The sequence below is a fragment of the Bactrocera tryoni genome, chromosome 5, assembly GCF_016617805.1.
Source record: "Bactrocera tryoni isolate S06 chromosome 5, CSIRO_BtryS06_freeze2, whole genome shotgun sequence".
In the NCBI taxonomy this organism is placed as follows: domain Eukaryota; kingdom Metazoa; phylum Arthropoda; class Insecta; order Diptera; family Tephritidae; genus Bactrocera; species Bactrocera tryoni.
The window spans coordinates 12922968-12941066 of NC_052503.1; the positions used below are offsets into that span (position 1 = coordinate 12922968).

Here is an 18099-nt window from a genome sequence, read left to right on the forward strand (position 1 = left end):
TTCAGGGAAATTGAAAAAAAGTTACAGCTCTTCAAAAATGAGCGAAAATAATGAAGAAATTCGCTATATTTTGAAATTTTTGTATAAAAAAGTGAAGAATGCCACGCAAGACGCCAATGAAATTTGTGAAGTTTACGGAGACGATGCTGTATCAGTTCGTGTAGCACAACAATGATCCGCTCGCTTCCGTTCTTGAAATTTCGAAATTTCTTTTTGAGCAGTATAATAGATAAGTAATCGTTTTATATCAATATGTATGGAATAAATTCATCATTTCAACAAAGATATAAAAAACGGCCTAAACTGTAATTAATTAACCAAATTAAACCAAAATATGACATAAAAAGGAGAAATTTTTATCCAAACATTTTTATTTTGTTATATAAAACTGAAGCTTGAAATTCAAGGAAAAAACTTGTGAATCACATACCTAATTCAAATATGTACATATATATGTATGTATGTATATGAACCACTTTTACTAGCACCATAATGTGGACGTACCATAGTACTTGGCATTTAACATAGCAAAACATAGTAAACTGTTTTGGTTAGTTAGCGAGGAGTTTAAGAGCCGTGCACAATATCCCACTGCGTGAACATGCGCCTCTTGTGCGCATACAATTATAAAGTTGTGCCAACAAAGAAGCAGAAACAACACAACATCAATTAAGCCATTTGCGCTGCACCTGTGCAAGTGTTAGACATTTATTTTTTAATAACTCGTGAAAGTAATTCAAAACATTTTTGATAACTGTGCATTTTTACACACATCTCACTATCTACATCTTCGAGCGTGCGCACACGTACACAGGTTATGTCTTATTGTTGTACTATATATATGTATATGTAACATATTTAAATAAAAGTGTTGTAAATATGTAAGCGCTGACATGCTGCATATGCAGTTATGCAGGCAACAAGCTATAGGCAATAGGCAACACCGGCCAGACGGTCAGAGTTAGGCCAACAGCCAGTCAATCAACTTATTTTGGAAATTTACAACATTTTAATAGCAAATATAGTTGAAAACTTTCATACTAATTGCCAGTAATTTTTGCATTCACTAGCACCAGAGAGACCCGGCGGCGTTGTAAACCCGTTTTCGCACCAAAGCAAAGGCCAAACCAACAGTCGGCCATTAAGCCAGCGTCGAGCGTCGAGCGTCGAGCGCCGAGTGAAGAACGCCTAATCGCCTGTTGCTATCGTCTATGCAATCGGCGAAATGCAAAGCACGGCAAACGCAGTCACACTGACAGCAGCAACTACAACAACAACAGTAACCACTGCCACTGGCACAGGAGCATTTAAGCCAAACTGTAAGTTTTGAGCCATTGTTATTGCCTGGCTGTTGGCAGCTGATATCACTCAACTCGGCGTGCCGGAGTATTGGAGCATGGCAAGGTGCTGTGTGACTCCCGTGGATTGGTGTACTTGCGCTTATGCCACCCGATAAGCATTTGAATTATGTAAAATAGACATGACGACAATTAATTTTCTTTGCTCCAGTTTTGTCAACGACAACGAAACGGCCAACAATTACTGCAACATTGTCGTTAAAGAGATAACACGCACACACTCAAGTTAACATGTGAACATATACATATGTATTTGCGTGTGTGTTGCATACAACAAGTGCCGTCAGTGCACCAGTGTATACACATATCTATGCGTACAGGTGAGCCACAGACTAACGATGAAAAGCGAATCAGTTGTAGTTTAAGCAGACGAATTGCCGCAAAGCCCAAATAAAATCTATTTTTACTGCCTTTCAATTCACACACACACACGTGCGCACATATGTACACAGCGGCTGATATGGTTAGAGACTCCTCATGAATATGCATGCGCAGTTATCCAGAGACAGTCGCCTCTGTGAGGCGAGGCGTGGCGTGCTCTGTTAGTGTTGGCGCTTGCGCCTATTTACAAAACGGTGCTGGTCATTTATTCCGATAGGGAAAGTGAATCCTGCACTAGCTAAACACATACAAACACTCATACACAAGCGATTAGTGTTTCGTGTAAATGTAAATGTTGTTTTATATCATATTTTATATCGATTAATTTTTAATTATTGCAGCAGCTCCAAGGAGATTTTTAGATATTACTTGATTATATCATCAATAATTAGAAAAGCCATATTAACAGGTTTGTTTTGCTAAAATATTTCGAAAAATCTATTCAAAAAGGTTCTGAAACCAGCAGCATTAAAAGTTAAACGAACAGTCTAAGGCTTGAAACACGCAAATGTTCTATATTTCCTTTCGAATTCTTCTCGAGTAAATATCAAGAGTCACCGAAAATGCAAAATAACGTACATAATATCACTTTTCATAGGTTTACGGGCGAAGGAAAAACTTTATGATAGAAACCACTCATATTGAAACAAAATTTGAGTTTTGGTTATAAAATGGTTATATATTGGTTATGATATCGGACAGCGATTTCGATTTTTTTTTTTGATGATTCCTTGTTTTGCATTTTAAGTGACGATGTATGGAGTTTCATAGTTGTACGGCAGCTCGGATTTTATTATATTCTGAACATTATGTTTCTCAGGAAGTTTGTTCTTGATGTTAAAAATTTTTGGAAACCCTAAAAGTATATACTTGCATATAAATAATCAGCGTGATGAACTGAGTCAATTTAACTATGACCGTCTGTCTATATATTAACTATTCTTTCAGTTTCTAACATACCGATCTGTCGTTCTTTTCTCCTTAATAACCGTCGATGTCTGACAACTACAGCATATACATAGCTGCCATACAAACTGACATAGAAAACTGTTTATTTGACAAGTTGTCTTCACCAAACTTGGCACTAAATTTTATCCAAGTCAACGCAACGATTTCTGAAGAAATTGTTTATATCGGACTACTACAGCGTATTACTGACTTACCACCGACCCATCAAACTCAAGTCCTTGAATAGAAAACTTTTTTAATTGACAAATTATCTTCAGAAAATTTAGTCGAATTGAGTGCCGAAGGCAACGCTATAATCTCTGAACAATTTTTTCAGATCCGATCGCTATAGCATATAGCAAACTGACCAATACATAAAAATAATTGTCGATGAATGTCATTTTATACCCGTTTCTGCTATGAGAAATGCACCAGTAAGGGGGTTTATAGCTTCATAGCTTAAAATTAAAATAAAAATTTATAAAAAAAATCGAAAAATAACTTCAAATTAATATTATGAATATAATTAACTAAATATTTTCTAGAACTTAGAGATCGAAAATATACCTACTAATAATTGATATAAAACCAACAAAAAACCTTAAAGTTATTAATTTCTCTTAATAATTCTACTTTGTGCACTGAACCGCGCAATCGAAGTCAAATACATCAAAATAGTTAAATACGTGCCTTTCTTGTGCAGTTATGCATAACCCTTTAACACCGTTAATTAAAGCTCGCAATCACTTTTCCAATTAACAAAAGACTTAAGCGAGCAACCTGACTTGCCAATGTCGAGTGTTTACGCTTTACAGTTATATTAAGAAAGTGTGTAAAATGGCAGTGATAGTCAATTGTATCATATGAAGACAACAAGCACAACAACACATCAGCAACATTACTTATGAATAATAAATGGAAAAAAGTAACCCGATAAAAGGCAATCACTTCACCATTTACGGACAATACTTTCTGTTTCAATAGCAGCTTGGGCAAATGTTGCAAGCAATGGTGGTTGTTGTCGCTTTTGTTATTGTTGCTGTTGCTGTTGGCCATTCGTAGTGAAGCTAACGAACCCAGAAACCGGTTCACGAATAAATGAAAGTAAAAACTCAAGGGCTCGTTGCACTTTTTCTGCCACTTCCACATGGACGGCTGCCACACGGTGCCAAACAGGCATGGCATTAAATTTCAATGCGATTCCCTTCACCCCTTTCTACTGCTATTTCTACTTCGCCAATGTTAACGGTATTGATTATGTGCTTTATTTTTAGTTTTTTTGTTTTTGTTTTTTTTTTACTTGCATCCTCTGCTGTTGCTAGTCATCGGCCGTAACTGGCGAGTGTCGACACTGCAGGCGGCGCTGCAATGCTTCGTTACGCAGCAATGGCCGCGACAATGTCGGCAGCCGAGGTGGCAGGAAAGCAACGGCTGCATGGCAAACCGGTTGCTTATTGTGCTGCCTTCGGCATACGGTAGCAGGCAATTGCCGTTATTTTTACGTTCGTTGCATGCAAAAAACAGCAACAACGACATGCCACTGCATTTCATCGCACTAATTATTGACCCAATTTCAGCAATTGCTGTTGTTGTTGTTGATTCCGTCTCTTGTAAGGCATGCACATGCAGCACGGGCATCTGAACATCGGTGTTGTTGCTGGCATTTGCAGCATATTTGCAACCGGTCTTAGCGCGGACTTTTGCATTGTTGTTGTTGTGGCCGTTGTGCCTGTTTGCTGTTCTTGCTGTTATGTGCTCGGCTGTTGAAATTTATTACTCGTGTTGCTACTATTTTTATACTCTCGTCTGTAAGTATGTGCGTGGTTGCTGCTTTTGTTGGCCGTCATTGTGCACCAGATGCGCATGCAGCGAATCAACTGCAAAAAAACAAGTGCAACAACACTGCAGCAGTATCCAGCCAGTGCAGCAGCAACAACAATAACAATGTAGTCAGTGACAGTGGCGCTGCAGTGCTCAGGTTTTCCTCGGATCGTTTGTCAGGCATGCGAAGAAAGTGGTTTTCATTTTTATTATTAAATTACAAAAAGACAAGCAAATCGTCCATGCTGGCGATGATGGCAGCGAGCGAACATACGCCGACGAGCGATAAAGTCGAAGGCGTTGTTGGTCTGGCTTTAAGTGTTGGCGCATTTCTGCACACCACATACTTGGATGCCTCATACTTGAATATGTATGTATGTGTTTGTATGTGTGTGTATAGAGTAAGTGCAATTACTACGCCGACGTAGATGAATCCTACTTGCTCTCGGTTGCTTTTAGCGCTAGCTTTGTGTTTGTGTGGTGCTGTAGCAAGTGCTCACCAGCCGCCACCAAATGAAAGAATGCAAAAAAGAAATTTTTAGCAAACAACAATAAGTTTAACCACCCAAGCGTGTATCCCACCAACTATCAACTAGTAATTTCGCACTTTCAATTGCAACACATACATATATAAAGGTAATACATTGAGGTATGGTGTGTATAATTTTTGCCGTTCGAGACAGAGTGGCAATAATGCGTAGGAAATGTCAAAATAATGTGTTTATTCCGGTGGCGCATGCTTCTTTCTCATAACACTTTTTACGACTTCCACACAACTTCTTATTGAAATAATTTCTCAATTGCATTTCAAGACATTATATAGTCGTTCGTATAGTATTTCTTAAAAAATTTGCAATTTATATATTCGTTCAAAAAAATATTAACTGAAAGGAGAACGAACCAAGATATTTTTATTTGGATGTATTAAGGGGTGTGTGCATGGAAAATATGAATATTAGATTAAAGAAAATTTTTTTGTTTTTTATTAAAATATTTAAAAAATAAAGAAAACGATTATCTATATGAAAAGTATTGCTAAATCGAAAATTATAAATCAATAGAATATATGTGAAAACATTTAAAAAAGTGTTACAACAGATCCAAAACAGAAGTAAGTGTTCTTTATATGACCGCAAATGGATAATGTTTTTCCAAAATTACAGTTACTTAGCTCCGTACTGCTCTAAACTTGCCTCAAATGGTGATAATTAGTTGCATTGAAAGTTGTGTTCTGGAAATCCACACTTTCTAATAAAAAAATACAATTATTAAAAATTCAGAAAAATGTTTCAAGAGCTTTTTATTCTAAAACCTTCATATTATTATTATTTTTTTTTTAATTAAGATTTAAATACATTTTTATTTATTTTTAAAACCCAAAAATCTTAACTAAAAATACTTGTCAAATGTATAATTTTAAATGTCGTTTTAAAAATTAAAAATATATTTTGAACCGCAAATACCGGACTGTAAAAAATGTTAATCGCAAGTTTATAAATAAAAAAATTAAATTAATTATGAATTAACATTTTTTAAACACCTTGAAATGATTCATTAATTTTGAATCAGTATTATATTGGGAATAAAAATTAAATTTTCAACTATTTATTCCGATTTTGCAGTTTAATTTTATATTTGTTTTAGTTTTTCATTGTTTCTTTTTTTTTGAAAATTACTTTTTAATTATTATATATGTATATAATCAAAAATTGAAAATTTAATTTTCAATCCAATTTTTTTATCAAAAAATTTGCTACCCTCGTATTGTCTGGACAAAATATACAGCAATAGCTACCCTCGTATTGTCTGGTTAAAATATACATCAATAGCTTTTAAGTTGAAAATATAATATATTTGCTTTTAAGTTATAAAAATAATAATTTGAGTAATATTTTTACGAAAAACTACATAAAATTATAAAACCTTTTTAATCATATAAATCGTTATTAACTTTCTAAGCCCTATTTATATTCTAAATCAGTACCTACTATTTCACTTTTATTTGAATATTATCTACAATAAGTTGAAATAGAAAAGCTTTTCACAGCCTTGACCGACTTCTTTAACTATAATATACATTTTACTTATTCATAAGATAATTATATTTGATTGCAACTCTGCCAGAGATACCTAACATGCACATATGCACACGTATGTGTAAGTATGTAAACAATTCTCAAGGCTTAATTAATATTATTAAGATATTTGTGCTCGATTTCTCAAACAATGGCAGATCTACTATGTACCCGAACTGCCAACGACTGCTAGACAACAAGAGTATTTCTCCATTTTCATTGCAACAAAGCACCGCAACACTTGACTGCGCAAAAATGTTGCAGCCATAAGCTGGCGCTCAAATGTTGTAAATTTGTAACGGTAATGCGCAGTCAAATGAAACATTGAGCCGACGAAATGAAGGGCCATCCGGAGGCAGCTCATGCGCCTCACACAGATGACACCTGCTGGGGCAAAATCAGTGCGCGTGTGCGCATGCGTGTGGTTTTTGTGATGCGCTTTGCAAATATTGTGTGTGTCCTCATATGCGGCATAGACGCATTAAATTTTATGAGTCTAATACATGCAGTGGCGCCAGCCGGTATTGCATTTACTTTCTTTTACTTGCTGCCACATACAACCCTGTTTGCAGCTACAAATATACCTTATGGACATATCAATACGCTCGTATGTCCACGATGCTGCTGGTTTGTGCGAGATGTTGGTAACTTGCACTTGTTCTGTCACTTTGGTGCACGATTTCAGGTTGCCCACAGCAGCAAAATAACCAGCAACAATTGGTGGCGCGCTCATCATCACACAAGCACTATTTAACCGACTTGGCGATGAAAGTTGCCAACTGGCGCTTGATAGCAACAGCAGCATCAGCAGCAGACGGCAGTATAGCGCCAACAATTGGATCGTAATGTGAGTTGTAACGCAACACGGCACAAAGTAGCGTCGCATACAAGCCAACGAACGAATAGATTTGAAATTTTCTGTCTTTACAACGCACACATGTGTACATATAGTGGGGCACGCGCGCACTCACACATACGTAACTACATATATACAAACGTATTGAATTGCCACACAAAGTGGAGCAAAATTGCAAACAAAACTCATTTCGCGAGATTGTGTCGACGATTTTTAATCGCTGCAACAATTGTGGCAACAGTGGGGGCTCAACTTAAAACAAAAACAACCAAACAACTTTTTTAAGCCAACCAGCCAACAACTACCACAATACACCAAGGCGATTTAGCTAAGAAAATTGATGCTGCAGCTGTGTATTGTTGTTGCTGTTGTGATTGTTATTTTTGTTGTTATTGACAATGTCGGCAGTCTTGCCATCAGTGCTGGAAACTAGTAGAGAAAATTGGCATAAACCACACCGTCAATATAACCCACCATTCAGGCATCTTATGGCCACGTTGTTGAAACAAAACTCAGCAAAAGCAAGAAAGACAAAAACAAAAAAACGCAACTAAGACATAAATGCAAAGAAAAAATAAAAAAACAAACAAGAAAAAAAACAGCACAATCAGTCTTTTAGCCACAATGAGCGATGGATAATTCCATACTTTCATTCATTCGCACGAAAGCACGCGCGCGTATTAAAGTTGTGGAGAAATTTCACCACAACTAAGAGCAAAACGCAAACGCTCGCACTAACATATTGCCACTGCAGCGAAAATGTTTAACTATAAACTTGCATATACATACATATGTATGTATGAATGTGGATGTATTTGTAAGACAGCAGATGCGTTGCAACTTTTGTGCGAAGCTCTATGCATCGCAGAGTAACTGTAATAGTTCTCGTTTAAAGTTGCCTTAGTTGTACTTGTTGGGGTGGTTTTGAAATTGGTAGAGTTGTATGATGGTAGGAAACCCACTTTTTCAAAAACATAATTTTGAATACCATTTAAAATGAACAGCCTTCAAGGTTTGAAAAAAATAAGAGCTTTAAGCGGTAGTTAAATCAATGGAAAGTCAGTCCTAAAGGTTGAACGCACTGAACATTACTTATAAAACAGGACTAAATCTTATTACATTTCGAATTATTGCTTTCAAACATTTGTAATAATAACTTTTGATTTTATTCGTTCGAGAAATTCATGCTTTTCCTTCAAAACTGTTATACATAAAAACAGTGGTGCTTCTAAAAGCAAGAGATCTGCTATCAGCATGTTCAAATCGTAGCAATTGTGACAGTAGGAGATCTTCAAAGAGACCAAGTATCCCTAAATATTATATTACAGCATTTGCTTACAGTGTTCCGAAATGTTGCTCAATTGGACTGAAATCATCAATATTGTGGTTTCGTCTATTTGAGGTTATGGTGAAATACTTATGAGCGCATATGTTTACGGAGCATTTCAACCGAATATTCGAACGACCCCAACCAAAAAACTTGGGTTTTTAGATTATGGAATGTTCAAATATTTTACAAAGATGTTTCTTGAAAATTTTTAATACGTTTCTTCTAAGAATGTATGACGTTAACAAATAATAAATAAATCAGGGAATAAATATCTGGAGATGTACATAAATCAATTTTTTAAATACCCTATATATGAATAGTTGAAAAAGTAATTATTAATTATAAATCCGTTAATCTCTAAATTCAATACAATATGGTATCAGATTTGATCTTTAGACCAAGAATATAAGACCAAGACAGAAGTACAGAAACTATTCAAATTGTTTTTAAATTGATAAAAAATAATTTTTTGAGCATATTTTTCGAACATAACTGGCAATAATTGGTTTCCAAAAAAACCTTAAGGTTAAATTTTCAATAAAAAAAGCTTTTCAACTTTAGATTGAGTTTTAAAACGAGATTTGGAGTTACTCAATCATTGGGTTCAAAATTTTGAAAAATTATAATTCAGTTTTTATAATTTTTTCCATACATCAGATAAGAATAAGTTATTTTGCAGAAGTTAAACAGTTATAAATCTGCAAATTTCGACCACATAATCCCGCTTGCTAATAAAATTATTTTACTTTTTGTTGTATAATGCAACAAATCGGTAATTTTCGGCTGTGCCAATCAAAAAATAAAATTTTCCAAAAAATTCCGGCGTTTCCTCTGATTATTTGGTTTCAAGGAATTATGAAACACACAATATATTTTCACAAAAATACCGTTATTTATAAATATAGATTATTTTGCAAAAAACTAAACTTTTTCGCAAACGTCACGATTTGCATAGAACAACTCACCTGCTCGGGCAGTTGCTGTAATCCTTTAATTGTTGTTTTCGGGGTTTGCAATAGATTTGCTCTACGCGCTGCTGATTTACTCCTTTACTATCGAAATGTGTGTTTCGCTAAATCCAAATGGCACGATAACGTTTATTATTTGTTTTTCAACTGCTTCAATTTTTGTATCTTGTTTTTTCAATTCACTTTCGTTTCGAACAATTCAAATAACTGTTTTCGGTTGGTTCTAAATTTTCAATATTTTTCGTTTTCAAAAACACTGAACTTTTTCGCACACAAAATATTTATTGCATTTAGCAGTTTTGGAAATTAGCAGCGAAATCTTGCACTTTGCACTTTTTGTTTTAAATTTTGAATAACCGTTATTTTTGGTAGTCAAATGAATTTTATAATTTTGCAATAATTTTATTTATTATATTTTCAATTAGTGTCACTAGAAGGACGTCAAAAATTCACAAGCGCTTTTAATTTACACTTTGACTCGGTTGCACAAGTTTCAGCAAGCGAATAGAAACCAAAAACACAGACGACCTCTCATTAGGCGCAGCGTTGACGTGAAAATGCGGTCCGGCCGAATTGGTATCATGATTTTTATATCGCGTGAAAGTTGTGACCCCCTTTCTTTCTTCACTTTACAATCTCGCATTTGCTTTCTCTGTCTGAGCGCCACTTGGAGCGCAACGAGCTTCGCGCGCCGTTTTGCAATCGAGAGAGCACAACTCGTGATCGCACTATTGTTGCGCGAGTGTTGCAAAAGCGCTAAGCTCGCTAGTGAACAGACCTTGCCTTGCTTGTTGTACGAGCCCTCTCATACGCTCATTTGTTGCACAACCCCTCAACTAGAGCTTATAACGCTCGATTGGCGGCGATGTGAGCACAGTATCTTTCTACAGCTCAACACCAGCTCCAGCGGAGAGGCATACGTATATTTGTGGCAGAGAGTTGAAATGACATTCACCAATTCTCACTAATGCGATACGCGTCTACTTTGGCTAGCAATTGTTGTAAGTGAGAGTTAAAATTAGTCGCATGATGGCACGCCTCTCCGTTTACTCTATTTGTGAGTGCAGTCAATTTCAAATTTAATATATTATTTTGTTTTCTTTTGACGCATTTTCAATAAGATTCGTCTTTTACTATGTAAAAACAATAGCAACAATTAGTTTAAGCCACAAAGCTATCGGAAGTTACCCTAGCCCTAAATACCATTCAGCTTACTCATTCATACATAAGTCGCTATTCAACTTTGCGCACATAATACTCCTCAATATTTGCCGTCCTTGCCAGTTGCTGAGCTTTTCGCTTTCATTACACGTTGCTCGTTGGGTGTGCCGATCACGAAATTCGCCGAAATCGCATCCATTCAGTCAACATCGTTGGGTTATACTTTCAAGGTAACTTGTGACGTAGAGACACTCACTATTTACCTTTATGCTACTTACGGCCGTATGTTGACTCAGTCCTAAGTGCATATGTATGCAAGGGTATTCTTTGGTTTATTTCGGCCATTTATGCAATACTCATATGACGAACTGCTTACTAATGTCAAAATTTGGTAATAATATTGATCTTTTTGATTTTTGAACCTCGATTAGTAAGCTTCGTGGCTTACTTGAGCTGAATATGCAGACCACATGAATACTACCAGTCCTTGAGCGTACATATTTTTTTTATTGTTTAAAAGAAAGGAAGAAAAAGAAGTGTATTTCTGATTAGAAAGCTTTCAGTTAGTGGGATTTAACCTAAGTAATCTTATCGTGAGCTCATCTCAAATCTTCCGACATTTAAAATTTGTAGGATTTATCAATATTGTAAAACTCTTATGAAAAAAAGTTGAATTCGAATTATCAACTAAATTAGATAGAATTCTAATTCCAATTTTTTCTGACCTTTATGCAAAGTTATATGCTAATACAGCCACAGTTAGTCTCATTCTAAATGCAAAAGATTTATTAAAGCTCCATACCTAGTGTGACTGTCTCAAAAAATTTCATCTTTCTAATTTATTTTTCTAAAACTACGGCACGACATTTTTTTAATTTTTTAATTTTTTTTTTTTGATTTTAAGTATATATCTATACTCACATAATGAATCAGCACAATGAAATTTAGGAAAATTTAACTTCTAGAGAGTTATGCGCTATTTCCTAATACCCCAATTAAAACTGCAAAATATTGAAGTTTAATAAATGGTTAGACGCTGAAAAAATGTTACATTTTGCTAAAAACTTAACTGGTTTTGGGTATGCCACATTAAATTCTTCATACAATTGGATAATTTAATTTCTAGTTACAAAATCTGCTTATATGAAGCATGTAGCTTTGAGAAAAATACTTTTAAAAATAGCTTTGCTGGTGGAGCCGATTGAACTTTAAAATTCTGTAACTCCAAAAATAATTTTCATCGAAAAATCATCTACAGTCATGAGGCTAATTTCTGACTAAATGGCTTCGTCAACAAGCAAAATATGCGTTATTTGTTTAGGCAACAATCAACGCGTATTCCCTGAGTCACCATTGCATCCCAAAGAACAATACGGCCGTAATTTTTCCGTGATGATCAAGACCGGCACATTACTGTGAATGGGAATCGCTACCGCTCAATGATAATATGGACTTGAACAATATGCTAAAAGCCACACAGCGAATGTTACAATCGATTAATTGCAAACCAATTTTGGTGAACGTGTTATCACACGAAATGACCCAATTGGCCGCCTCGCTCGTATGGTTTGACTCCGTTCCTGTGGAGCTACGAGAAGTCTCTGGTCTATGCCAACAAGCCAACGGCGATTAATGAACTGCGTACGAATATCGAACCTGAAATTGTAGTAGTATCGGCCGATTTATGTTTGAAAGTCGTCAAAAATTGGGTTCAGTACCTTGACGTGTGCTAGCGTGCTCGTGGTGGCCATGAACTTTTACAGGATTAAATAATTCCATTGATATCCCAAACAGTTTTTGTAGCACTCTTATTGAAAAACCCGTTATAACTATTTTTTTAGCGTTAAAAAGTCGATTTCGCCAATGCTTTTATGAGTTTATTCAAGTCTAGATACTTAAAACCTGCCTTACTTTGGCAATTTATTTTGAGAGTAAGAAAACAATAATCCAGGTTTTTTATTCAAATTATGCAAATATGTAATTGGTATTTAAGAAGTTGTATATGGAATTTATATATAAAACGGCGACTATTGGGGCGACCTTAAAAATTACCTTTTTCAAAATGGCCTCTTCGGAGAATCTATTAACTCGTATTTGTGCTCTAAAAAATATAAAAAACGGGTTTCTAATCCATAAACCTTGTTAAAAAAAATTAAGAAAAAATTAAAGTTTTAGCCGAAAGAATGAGTAGAAAATTATTTCAACAAAACGTTGCAATAATATCAAAACAAATTGTTGTAGTTTACAAAATATTTTTACTGCTAAACGGTAGCTAAAATTTCAAAAAAGACCTGTGATTAAGATCCTCACCCAGTTTTTTATATTTAAAATTTTATTAATTGATTTTTCGTAAATCCCAGGCTTAATTTATGCTAAAGCTTCGAAAAATGGTATTAAGAGGCTCGCTATATACCTATAATTCACTTTGAAGCTTTAGGTATTTAGAAATTTCATATATATCTCTTTTTGTTGTAATAACAGCTAATATTTTTTAGGTAGAAATGCAACCGAATCGGCAGCTCTTGGTCGGATAAAAATTTAGTAATAACATGATTTTATAAATTTTACAGATTTAATAACAGAAGTTGAAAGAATATTTTGAGCCCAAATCTAGGTACACATACTTATATGATCCTCCTAAAATTATCCGTATAACATACGTAAATTTTGTACCTTGGCAACAACTTATAAACTTTCAATTTCGAAAATTTGTAAACTTGCGAATATCAACCGAAAATTACTTAAGTATACAGAAATTTATTTTTGGTTCGTTAACAAGTCACAGTAACGCACCCAAACACGCAATGTTGCATAAGCGGTGCTAAGCCATGCCATGCCCGTACCATTCTTCCGCACCGCCATCACCACAATTCAGACAACTAAAGAGGTATACAATACAAAATTAAAACAACAACAACACTGCGCCATCGCCAACGACTTTCCACTGTCTTGTCAATAATTCACACACCCAAACATCGAATGTGTGTACATATATTTACATACATGCAGAGTATATGTGCAAAAATACGAGCAAAAACAAAAACCAACAACGGGATTAGTGAATCTTGGCGTTATTTGAATCTGTCTTTTTCGAAATCACTTTCACTTGTGTTGGCGTTGTCGGAATTCTTCTTTATAATTCCCGTTTTAAGGTGGCACCACGCAAAAAAGCCATTTTTTCAACACATTATAGCAACAACAATAACAAAGCAGCGAAAAATACAAGGAACAACGTAATGCGGCGTCACGGTGTTTTGGCTTTTGCTATTTTTGTTTGCCATTTTATTTAGGTGCTTTACTGTTGCTATATTTCGTTGAAGTTTTTTTGCTGTTTCTTCGATTTTTTTTATTTTTTTGTTTTACCGCTGAAGTCAAAATAAAGTTGAATCATTTTATTTTGTAACATTTCTACCAAATACGAGTGTGTGATCATGCCTAAGCTTTTTTTTTATTTTTTATGAGAAACATAAATTCCTGACGAAAAAACGAATTAGTTAATCTAGAGCCGACAAGACATTTGCATATGCATACTTATGTATAGGTATTTTTTATCTTTAATCTGTGAGATATTGTCGTGTTGGGCATTCCACTACACAATAATTTATCACTTTCCCTCTCCCAACCACGGACCGCTTTAAAATTGACCACTGAAACACCAAAAAGCTTATTTAACAGCCTCTGTGTATGTGTGTGTGCGATTTCGCTTTCGTTTCACAGAATGACGTAATTATAGTAATACTGTTATTCATTAAGCGCGCTGCGTTCTATCCGAATGTCGCTTGTCTCCCTACATGGCATACTTTTATTGTCGAGTTCGTGCCTTAAGTCTTTCGTTTGGAGCAATGAGCAGCGAGAAGCGCAGCAGAACAACACACGCCTTTTCTTTTCCTCTGTATTTGTAGGTCAGGGCCGTTGTACACATACACAAGGTGCGCGATAAGTGCTAACGAGCTGACTCGTATACAGCATAAATGAATGAAAAGAAAGAAGGAACAATAAGCGGGTGGCAGACTCGTTGAATTTTTGTTGCTTTTTTGTGTTCATCGTTTTTTTAGTGAATTGCGAAATAGAAGATTGGTATATGCTATAATTTTATCGAGAACCTTTGTATGTAGATAAACTTATACAATTTATAAAAAAGCAGTGAGTTTTGAAATAAGTTAAATTACTTCTTAAGTTTCAAGGGTTAAAGCCAGTATAGGATTTTGGAAGAGGAAATCAATTTTTTGCTTAAACTACTATACACTTTTGAGAAGTAAAATTTTCATTTATTTACCAGAAAAATGAAAGTGGAATGGACTTCAGTGTAGTTTCGAAGCGTTAGGCTCAGTTAGTTTTAGCTTCTATAACTTTAAACCCATTGGTCTCGAAATTTTTCAAATCGAAGACCTTCATCCATTCTACATTTTACCTGTAGCTTAACAACAACATTATCTAATGCACAACGTACGATAATTTTTTATTATTATGAATAATTTTTTTAGTGTTTAGAAATTAACTAATTTTACCGAATTCGCCACTAAAAAAAATCGGCGCAGGAGTCGTAGGACCAAACTCTCCATACCTATGGGAAGATTTCCGAGGCAGAAATCTTTGGCATAAGTCGGTGCATAGAGGTAAACCTCCAATGCAATTACCGCAGCGAACGTAATCATACTTAGCAATAGTCAAGAGGCACTTAAAGCAATATCCTCCCATGAGATTGAATCGCTAGTGGTGCAGAACTGCAGAGAACGGCTGAATAGCGTAACGTAACCAAATGCACCTCTTCTAGGTGCCCGGTCACAAATGTATAGCCGGGAACGAATTGGCTGCTGAGCTCGCCCACTCCGTAGCATTCACTAATATGGTAGAACCTGAACCCTTCACTGGGGTGTGTCCCCATACCATAAAGGAGTAGACAGAGAGAGGTACTGGCAACTGACATTGGTTATTAATGGGGGGTTATAACCTCTACTTCTTCTTCTTAATTGGCGTAGACACCGCTTACGCGATTATAGGCGAGTTAACAACAGCGCGCCAGTCGTTTCTTCTTTTCGCTACGTGGCACCAATTGGATATTCCAAGCGATGCCAGGTCCTTCTTCACTTGGTCCTTCCAACTGAGCTGATGTCTTCCTCTTCCTCTGCTTCCCCCGGCGGGTATTGCGTCGAATACTTTCAGAGCTGGATTGTTTTCGTCCATCCGGACAACATGACCTAGCTAGCGTAGCCGCTGTTTCTTATTTGGCTGAACTATGTCAATGTCGTCGTATATCTCGTACAGCTCATCGTTCCATCGAATGCGATATTCGCCGTGGCCAATGCGCAAAGGACCATAAAGATGGAGGATGGAGTCATGTGTAGAAGTTCACGCAAGTGAGGAAAGTTCTTTGATCGCCATTCACTTGGGAATGACCAGAAACGATTCTTTCACACATGGCTCAAGCAGCTCACAACTTCCGGTCTTTGACCAAGTATCCTCTGGGTAGCCTAAGAACATCCGTTCGAAGGCGAGCTAAAGTGAGAAGGCGAAACATCCCCTACATAGGGTTGTGCGCTGGGTTTGGGACCCACCACGTAAAAAAACACCCCCAATGAAAAGGGGGCTAAACCTGAGCAGGTTTAAATATACAACCAACCTCCCTAGGGATAATCTCAGGCAACTAGTCGCAATTTACACTGGCTACTGCAAGCTGAAGAAGCACTTACTCAACATGGGTCTAGCTTCTTGCGTAAAATGTGCGGTTTTGTGACAAGCAGCCTGAAAAACCAGAACTCCTGCTCATTGACAGCAGTCTACAGATGCAAATTAAAAGCCCTTGGATCCATGTTTCCAAATAAGGATCATATCGCTTCGCGAGCACCCAGCAGCATATTTTCCTTTATCAATATGCTCGGGCTATGTGAATTTTCGTGATTTAGTTTTTGTGATTTCAATCAATCAACATCGGGATTGAAAGGGATTGAACATCGGGATTAACAAATGAAACTGTAATTTTTAGTGCAAAAGTTTTGAATAATCATCATCATCATTTACACCACAGAGTCTACAATCTACAATAAATGTATTGGAAAATACATCCCTAACTTAACATTTTTCGAAGGCTATTTGCAAGTACTATCAAGGAGTGTAGCAAATTAAATCTTCTGGAGCTTATTTAGCTATTTTTCAAGAAAATTTTAGAATAAAGTTACGCCTTTTAACAAAGTAAAACTGAGCCAAAATTTTGAACAAAGTTAATAAAAATATGACTATACTTAAACAAACAGTCTTCGTTTCAGACTTTACTAATTAATGTGATAATGAAAGCTGTTCTCCATCTAACCTACTACTCAATATGGTTATATGTATATCTTTTGACCACAAGCACTGTCCTTGAGTACATTGGATCTGATATAATCAGCAGTATAAATTTTGTAACACTAAAAGGTCACACCGAAAGCGCTAACTGTACAATTAGGCCAAACAAATTAACAAAGGTCGTTTTGCCAAAACTATGCAACAACAAAAAAATAATCAAAATAATTACGAAAAAAGTGTCATCAAAAAAGTACAAATGTTTTAAATTTAAATAGTGTAATTATAACGGTAAATTGCCCGATTTAACAATCACATAATCACATTGTCAGCTACAACCGTTATTGTGCAATAAAATAAGCAAATATACAGACAGGCGGAATTAATAACAAAACACACACAAAAGTGCGAATTTTAGTAGTTTTAGTATGTAAACATAACATATGTATGTATAGCAAATAATGAAATAATAAAAAAGTTAACAATGACATTTATATTATTGTTATTATTATTTTAATGCGGACAAGCGGACATAGGAAGCGCACGGATGTGCCCATTTCGTCAATATTTCACATTTACCAAAGACAGCATGCCAGAAATGCGAGTTATGTGTGCGCTTTTACTGTTATCGCAAGTGAATGCTGCATTTAAATATGCGCACAGGTGTGCGTATGTGTGTGTGTAATGATGTTGGCATGAATACTTTGTTGTAAATAAAACTTTTATAATTTTCTTCATTATTATTAAATTTTGTTTTTGCCTTCAATTCAGCGTTTTTGTTTACTTTAACAGTGTGCCACGAGGTCACATGCGTGTGCGACTCACACAAACGCAGTTAACATTTAGCGTGTGACATTCAAAAGCTAAATGCTTCACACGTCCCGGCGGCGATAGCGTTGACAATGGCCCCTATCGAAATAAT

At 35.7% G+C, this 18099-nt stretch overlaps 1 protein-coding gene across 1 annotated transcript in view; it reads right to left on the reverse strand.

The window, feature by feature from the left end:
* Window positions 1-10272, reverse strand: part of LOC120778580 — a 34882-nt gene extending 24610 nt beyond the window's left edge. The window contains exon 1 of the mRNA XM_040110446.1: window positions 9735-10272. The gene's annotated coding sequence lies outside the window, so the exon portion shown is untranslated. The remainder of the gene's footprint in view (window positions 1-9734) is intronic.
* Between the last annotated feature and the right edge of the window lie 7827 nt (window positions 10273-18099).